At 41.2% G+C, this 9,164-nt stretch overlaps 1 long non-coding RNA gene across 1 annotated transcript; it reads left to right on the top strand.

Annotated features, from left to right (window-relative positions):
* Positions 1 to 610: 610 nt before the first annotated feature.
* Positions 611 to 7,776, top strand: LOC109323126. Its single transcript, XR_002104550.1, has 2 exons — positions 611 to 1,366; positions 6,584 to 7,776. It is a non-coding gene; the product is annotated as an uncharacterized LOC109323126 (long non-coding RNA).
* Positions 7,777 to 9,164: the final 1,388 nt, after the last annotated feature.

Raw genomic sequence — 9,164 nt, 5'->3', positions numbered from 1 at the left:
CCACAGGCCCCATCTGGGTGGAGGTCTCAGAAGAGCCCCGGGTATGCGGCACCACCAGGACAGGGTCTCTAGCAGCAGCACACTGTGTCCTCATCATGTCCATAGAGCTACAAGTCTTCCTCTTTCCCCTGCCAAAGTCTCCGACCTGGCTCCTCCTGCATGCCTGCCTTGCACGAACACTGGTGCAAATGCTGGCACGCCCTTACAGAGTACACCTGTTTGCATACAGTTTGGGAGTGTGGTTCCCTGCTGCTCTTTGCTAAATGGGATCTGGGGGCTTTCTCTCTAGATCTGCTGCAGCTGTGCCCACCGTTCTGCCCTGCTTACCTTTCAGCTGCTGTTGCTGCTGCCGCGCTGGTCTTGGGTGGGTGTGTCAAGGGCACACATGTACTTGCAGCACACGTGTGCCCACTCCTGCTCCCAACTACTGCTCCCGGTCCCAACTACAGAATTAGAGACGCTATCACCTTTCTAATTTACTGACTTGCTTTGTATAGCCTGTAAAGGAATTGTCTCCTCACTTCCAGAATAGTTAGCCATATGCCACTGCATATGATTTCAATCTGAAAGAAGCTACCAAGAAGAGAGTGAGCAGGTTCAAGCTAGGAATCCCTCTGTAGCTTACCCTGTCTCTTCCAACAGAATAGCTATTCATGGAATTATTTTTTTGTGTGTGTAAAGTAGCTGAAGTTTTCTATCGCTAAAACAGTATTCCTAAAATATGAAAATACATTATGTTACTGCCTCATCAAATCAGTTGTCCATAAATTAATGGTAAAAACTGGTCATTTCATTAACAGTGGTACTACTAGGACCCTATTCCACTCTCAGTTACACGTGTGTAAATTGAGAGTTACTGTTGAATTCAGGCAGACAAGGTTCTTTGGGTAAATGCAATATCTTTTTTTAGACCAATTAAATAGTTGGAAAAATTGTTGAATTCAGGGCACTTACTCTAGTGAGTAAGGAAATAATTGGCCCATTGCATGGAAATGAGCCAAAGTGACTTCTCTAAGGAAAATTAGGGAGCCAATATTATCAGTGTCATGCTTAAGTGATACTTCTCTTTGCCTTCATTTCAGCCACATTATTCTGAATTTCCTTTATCAGGAAATTTCCGTTATGGCAGACATTCTAGTTCAGGCTGCTTTTAGCTATATATGACTGGTGGAAGTATTTCTGTACATGCAAGTACAATTGGTACACTTTTTCCTATAGGACTGGGTTTTTCTGTCCATTGCCTAGACTCTAAAAGCTATTTTTTTAAAGTTGTATATTGAATACAAACAAGAAATATATGCTTAATTATAACTCTGATCCTGTTTTTTTGTCCTTGTAGCTGTTTATGAAAAGAAGTATCTCCCAGGTGAGTGTTTACATTCCTTTGCTTGAAATTTATGAGCAGTTTGAAGATGGTTTCCAGATATTATTTAATAGCACACTTTTCTCTCAGCTTACACTTTAGTTTTCCTGGTTATGCTTTTTCTATAAGCACCTCTTGTATAATGTGCATAACTATCACAACAGCTTATGTTCTCTCATTAAGCTATATGTATTTTCTCAAACAGCAGCAAAGCTTTATGACTTAAATTTGAACTTCACAAGGCAGGAGGGTTGGTAGAGGTACTATACCAGCTATGACACCTCTCTCTTAGCACAGAATATTCTAAGACATGATCCATTTTCTATAGCTATCTAAACTAAATTATACATTTGCTTGCAAAATAGGTCATTGTTGAGCTGATGAAACTGACTCCTGAAGACCTACTGCCTCATGTCTATAAATTTTGTGTGCAAAATACTAACCCACCATAACTTGGGGCCAATTACTGTGCTGTTGTAACAAACTGGCTTAGGTTTACTCTGATTTTATACCTGTTGAGCAAACAGAATTTTAATGTCTTAAAGCGTTTTAAAATGAGAATTTATTTTCTCCTTTTACATCTGCATGTTTGTTACCACTCTGTATAATACAGGAGTTCTTTGTTGAGTGTCAGTACAAGTGTGCTTCTAATGTACGCCTAGCTTTAAATGTATTTGGATTGATTCATGATATAAAAAGAATGCTCTGAAACAACTGGCATTCCTATTAAATGAATACTGTTACTACCAAGTATATAGGTTGGGCTGCTTATTTCAGTGAGGCTAAACAGGTTACAACTAACCATAATCAACCATAATATAAATGTAACAACTTGTTAAAGGCAGACAAGGTTCTTTGGGTAAATGTAGTATCTTTTATTAGACAAGTTAAATAGTTGGAAAAATTGTACTTCGCAAGCTTTTGGGCACAGGCACCCTTCTTCAGGCATATCAAGAGTCTGCTGGTGAATTGTGGGTTTGATGGTGCAGTTCTTGAGGAATTCTTCTTCCAGGTGGGCCATGAAAAAGTTGGCATATTGTGGGGCTGTTTTGGTGCCCATAGCTGTGCCCATGGTCTGGAGGAAGTGTTGGTTGTTAAAACAGAAGTTGTGTGTGAGGATGAAGTGTATACATTGGGTAATATCTTTAACGCTCAAAGAATTCCTCAAGAACTGCACCATCAAACCCATGCTATATCTAAGATATATAGATGACATCATCTTTTGGGTCAAAAACCTGCAGTCTCTGATTGATTTCCATCACAAATTTAGTAACCATCCCCCCCCCCCTCCAGCAGACTCTCTTTTGAATACTCCAGCACCAGCATTTCCTTTTGAGACAGTATGATCAATATTCAGAATGGTAAAATACAGACCACCATATACAAGAAACCCAGGGATTAATATACATATCTACAAAGAACCATCAATGACCCTAAACACACCAAGACAGCTGTAATGTACAGTCAAGCCCTCTGATACCACCAAGTTTGCACTGAGGAGAATACCCACGATTGTCATCTCGCAAATCTCAAATGGGCTTTTAACCAACAAAGACACTCCTCCAGAGAGATAGGTTGTACTTTTGAAAGAGCCACCCAGATACCATATGAAGAATTACTGCATTACAAAAAGAATATCCCTATGAATTGCACATCGTTAGTGATGACATACCATCCTTCCCTGGAATCTATATGGAAAATTCTCAAACAATTGCAACCCATACTAGGAGAAGACCCAGTTCTTAAAGAGATCTTTCTAGAACCACCCGTCCTAGACTTTAAACAAGCACCAAACCTCACTAACCTCATCACCAGAAGCAAACTTCCTATGGCCCAAAGCACACCAAATGGATCCAGACCATGCCAGGATAAGAAATGTAAAACCTGCCAACACATCACCACCACCCCCACAATAACTACACCCCACAACAGAACCATCACCGTTCCTGGATCTTACACCTGCACCTCCAGAAATGTAATACATCTCATCCAGTGCACTAAGTGCCTTGATGGAAAATATGTAGGAGAAACCAAACAACAGCTGCACACCAGAATGAACGCACACTGAAAATCATATCAAAGACACACATACCCGACTACCTGTGGGTGCAGACTTCTCACAAGACAATGACTCTCTCTCCAATCTCTCAGTTCTAATCCTCAAAGGGAATTTACAAAACACCTTTCACAGGTGAGCCTACAAACTTCACTTCATAAATCTACTGGATGCAAAAAATCATGGGCTAAATATAGACGTTGGATTTATAGCACATTATAACCTGCCTGACATCTGATAACCCCAGGTAACTTGTCTGCAATTTAGAAGCTACATTCTATCACCAGTTCAACATTCCCTATTTCCCCCCTCATTTCCTGTCTCTCGCTATTGTCTTCCACCCCTCTGATCCTCACTGCCAGGTATTTGCATTTCACAGACCTGCATTTTGCATTTGGGCTACTCTATTCTACTTAGAAGAGCTTACAGAGTCTTGATATGCCTGAAGAAGGTTGTTTGTGCCCGAAAGCTTGCAAAAAATATTTTTTCCAACTGTTTATTTGGATTAATGTAAGATATATCACATTTACCCAAAGAACCTTGTCCGCGTATGTCCTTAGACCAACACAACTACCAACAACCCTAACAACTTGCTGAACACATTTTAAAATGTAAATATCCAAAAGCATTCATTTCCTAAATCCAAAGGATGGAAGTTAACCCTACTTCCTCTCACTGAAAGTTCTAATAAGCTGATTTATGCAGGTTGCCACAGAGAGCCCTCCAAGGGGATGCCACTGGAGCCTTATCCAGTCAAGAAGTCCCTTGAAGTCAGCCCAGGCTTGGCTTTTAGAACAAGGAGGGGAGCCTGAGCTCCTTCCCACTCTGAGATCCCAGTCTTGCTATCCATCACCTTCTCTGGTTTTCTGTGCTGTGATTCAAGAGGCTAGCATCCAGGTCTACTCCTGAGATGCTACTTCACCTCCTTTTAGTGTGACCCAGTGCACCCCACTGTTCCAATCAGCACAGCAGACAGTCTCTTCAGTCAGAGCATTTACTAGGGCAAATGCCAGCTGTCAGAAGTTCAGTGTCCTTTCCAAAGCAGTTCCTCTGCCCCCAATCCAGCCTGTGCAATCCTGAGTTATTCCCCAAAGATACTCAACTGTTCCCTTTAGTCTCTCCAGCTCCCCAAAGACTCTTCTGGCCCTAGACCTGCCAGATTGCCGTATCCAGCCTGATCTGCCTTTTGTCATGTTTAGCTTCCCTAACCTCCTGGGTGTTGGCTGTCTCACCTGTGTTGATAGACCAGCACAGCCATTCACAGTTCACAGCTGTAGATACTAAACAGCCATCTGTCTTGGGCAGTGGTTCCCAATCTGTGGTATGGGTACCACTAGTGGTACACAGACAACCTGTCAGTGGTATGCATTATCAGATTTGTTATAACTGTTACTTTATATGACAAAAAATTGCTGGTGGTACTTAAGGTTGTATCATTTTAAATTGGTGGTGTACAATCTGTAAGAGTTTGGGAACCGCTGGTCTAAGGGCCAGCCTTGGCACTTAACCCCTCCTTTTGTGCACAGACTAAGAAGGTGACCTGAAAATATAACAACAGTGTGACAGTTAACAGAAATATCAGAAAAAACTAGTAGTCACACTGGTATTTCTGGGAGGAATGGACTTTTTATGTATGAATTTAGCCAGCAACTTAAATATACCTGGTATAGTAACTATTTTCACGTGTCCTCTGTGGGGATTTTAATCAAAGCCAAATCGTCCTCTTGCATATTTGTGAAACTGAAGCAACTTCCATTGTTTTGAATGGATTTATTCTGTATTTACACTAATCTGAAACCTTAATACAGCCTATTAGATCTGTGTGATCATGATTCAGCCATATCTCCAAAAACCCCAAGTGAATTGGTCTGATTGGAGATAGGACAAAACTGCCTTGAGGGAAGGCCCTACTTGCTTCTTTTGGGGGCCACCTAAACTCTGGAATAGGCTTGGAAGGGGGTAAAAGGGAAAGAATGAGACTAAAGTTTGCAACAGCTCATTCTGTTTCCATATAGCAGGGGGTGTCAAAGATATGGGCTTGATGGTAGCCCTGTCATCTGGCCCACAGTGCTGCCTGTGGTTCTTGGACTGAATCCGCATGCTACATGCAGCACATGCCAGCCCTATGCACCGCATGGGATGTGTGGAGCCAGCCTGGTGCACGCTATGTGCGCAAATCAGTCCCATGCCCACAGGGCCAAATGAGTTTGATACCCCTGCCCTACAGTATTCATGAGACACAAGTTACAGTCTAGTGCTCTGACTGCTGCATTTTCCATTTACCAAGAAAGGCACAAGATCCGATGCTTTAATTTATTTATTTATTTATTTTTTACGTCTTGCATAAAAAGTAGATTTCTTGGTAGTGAGCATCGACATCACGTCAACATTATGGGTTGAGTTCACTGATAAATTCAAAGATACAGGTTTCCCAAGGAATTTATTTCCCAAAGACAGGCCACAGAAAAAACATAAATCAAATAGCCAGTCTTCCACCGTGTTAGTTTATCTCTGGGATAATGAAAACGTGGCTGGAAAATACTTCGGCCAAAGGGAATGTTCACTATTTTAGGAAAAGGTTTGATTTTTTCCCAGCATAGATTATGCCTTTTGATTTCAGAATATTGACTTGTTTAAAGAACTTCAGAAAATTGTATTCAGAATTTATATGTGAAACATTCATTATTAGGATTTTGTGCAGCAATTAAATGGTAAAATTTAAGGCAAAGATTGGGCTTATAAGTCACCTACGTACCCATGTGACGTAGCCTCCACCCCCCTTCTTTTTCTTTCCTCTCTTTCTTCTCCTTTTTCCTTTTATCTTCTTTTCTCTGGTCTCCCTCCCTGTTTCTTTCCCATTTCTTTTCTCTCTTCTCCCCCTCCCCACTGGACACGGCCGTCTTTGCCCACAGAGGACAAACAACAAATGGTAATAAAAACTACAACTAAAGCAAAAAGTTAATGAGAGATAAGGAAGAGGACAACAGTTTAGGAATTTTTTAAAATAATACCAGTCCTGTCTATGCCATTGAACATGTGGTATAAGTATGCAGTTCATTTAATACCTGCACTGTAATAAATTTTCCAATTACATAATTCATTTATCTATTAGTATAAAAATCTTGCATATGAACAACCACTTAAATGATCTTTTTTTGTTTCAGGTAAAAATGCCTTAACAACCACTGTGGTTGTAATTTTTACTATAGTTATGACCGTTTCTACAGCTGCAGTTTGGTACCTATGCAAGAGAAGTATTTCTCCTGCTTCTGGACCTTCATGTACAGCACACCATTCAACAGCTCAAGTACCATACAGTGATGAAACTGTTCTGGTAGATGCAGAAGAAAATGAATATTCTGCTTAAGTTTAAAATCACTGTAAATTTTCATATTTAAATACCAAAAAGTGACAACCTGTCATCTGTTTCAGATTTGTTTCAGACATACAATTACTTAAATATGTGCATAACTTTGCTCATGTCGGTAATGTGCTGGCTGTTGTTAGAAAATGGATAGAAAAGATGGTTTAAGACAAACATCAGAGTATCTCATATGGGGCTGTCAAGCATTCATATTCATAAAGTATATTGACTGTACATTGCAGTATTTCACTGTCTGATTTAGTGATGTGACATTCTGAAAGAAGTAAGCATTTAATTATATCACAGATGTTAAAACTTCAAATTCTGCAGTTTTCTATAAAGAAGTTGTTTTTTAAAACAAAATTGTCTTTGTTCATGATCTCCTTTTTCATTCCTGTGAGTATTCTAGTAAACCACATTTGGAAAAAATGGTTAATCTGGAATTAATGGTGCTGAAAACTTGGAGGGTATTTGCACTGGTCCCAATTCAGAGAGTTACTTATTACACAGAAACAAGTTATATTAACTTGTGCCCAGCTAAAAAACAGTTTGAAACTGTTTAGCCTTACAGGGCTTGTTAAAGATGAGCTATAATTCAAATATTGTAGTAAATAAGTTTAAGCAACACACACATTGTAGTTGTTTGATGGTAACTTATAAAAAGAATTTGGGGAAAAAAATCACATTTTTATTTGATTGCAGTTAGAATTCTGAGTCCAACTTTTCAAAAAGGTCTCTTATTTAGACTCTAACTACATGATTGAAGTGTAATTCGTGGCCCCAGCCCTCCAATTTGATATGTGTAGTCAGATCCTTAAATCCATATTAAGTTGGACAGCAAAGAGGGTCTATTTGTGCTGATCATGTTTCAGTGCTGTTGGCTGCTGAATAGCCATCTGAATGCCTTCACTTGTGCTTATCTTCAGTGACTACAAAATTAGTAACTAGTTTGCACTGTATAGAAACCACTGAAAATATGCCAGTCTTTACCCACTTCAGTGTGTAGTTATCCTTTTCTACACAGGGTTGTTCATGGGACTCTTAGGGATAGAATTAACTATTTGTTAGAGTTCTATTGGCTAACTTCCACCCATTTTAATGTATATAAACATAGCTGCACTATGCATGCCTCAGGGCACTAAGGTGTGCCTGCTCCTTTAAGGGCAAAAGCAGCTCGGCAAAGGAGAGGGGCAGGCTACACAGAGCTCCACAGCTGCAGGTTGCCTGAGTAACAGGTTAACAAGGTAATTAGCCAGCACCTGCAGGCAGTCAAGGAGTCAGAGCCCAGGGAACATAAGCTCAGGGCTGGGGCTGGCAGGGTTAATTTTTTTCCCTGGCCACATGCAAGGGAAGGAGCTGCTGTACAAGAGAGCTACCCGGGACATTGTACTGCCTGCTTTGCCATCTCCAAACACAGTAGGACTCTAGAAGCTTACAGGGTACCCAAGGCTAATCCCAAGGGTAGAACTTTGCCCCTTTAAAGGGGCAGAGCACTGCCTTTATGGTTGTGGTTATGGGGCTTATGTTTGTATAATTATTTGTACCAGAGGTTTTGGGATGAAGCTGTAAGGGGAGGAGGTGACCTCATTAGTGCCCAGAGAGGGACACCTGATTGTGTGGAGCCCAGTATCAGAGGGCTGGAGAGCTCAGCGCCTGGGGGTGCAGCAAATGAGAGCCAGGGTTCTGGTGACATGAGAGTGATGAGAGCTAGTGCCTCAAAGCCAGGCCTGACATAGTGCAGCTAGGCAAAAGGCCTAGGAGTATAAGGGGCAGAGGCCTTGACAGAGGGTATGCCAACTATGTAACACCCACAAGGCATGGGGTGTGGTAAAGGGGAGGTTGGATCCACACAGTTGACCCATAAGGCCTGAGGTGCCCTGCACAGCACAGTACTAAAGACAGGCCCAGCAAAAGGACTCAAAGTCCAAGGAGCTTGAGTAGGGTTCAGCAGACCGGGACCAAGCGAAGGCCCATGGGCAGCCTCCTGGTTTATTTTACCAACAAGAAGTGGTAGGTGAGACAAGAGGGTGCCCTCAGGGTGGAACTAGCACAGTCATGGAGCCACCAGAGACACCATGGCCACCCCTAGAGAACCCACTCTGTGACACTGTGTTATATTGCCACTATTTTCTTTGTATGCTTTAAAATCATTGCACTTGACACACAAACTGCAACGGTTTCTGCAAAAGGTATAAAGGTCTGTACAGAATTAAAAAAAAAAATAAAAGTGGAGCAACAGACTGCATTTATGTAGGGCCAGGTATGGGGGATATTTAAAACATTTCACCTAACACTTTAAGTTGGTTTTAAAAAGACCAGTGTGTTTTGAGGGACACTCCGACATGTGAGGTTCAGCAGATGACATGAACCCCATGAGCATA

This window comes from Crocodylus porosus, unplaced genomic scaffold (genome assembly GCF_001723895.1).
Source record: "Crocodylus porosus isolate Cpor-Errol unplaced genomic scaffold, CroPor_comp1, whole genome shotgun sequence".
Taxonomy (NCBI): Eukaryota; Metazoa; Chordata; order Crocodylia; family Crocodylidae; genus Crocodylus; species Crocodylus porosus.
Note: the sequence above shows the minus strand (reverse complement) of the source record. Positions and strands in the feature narration are given on the sequence as shown.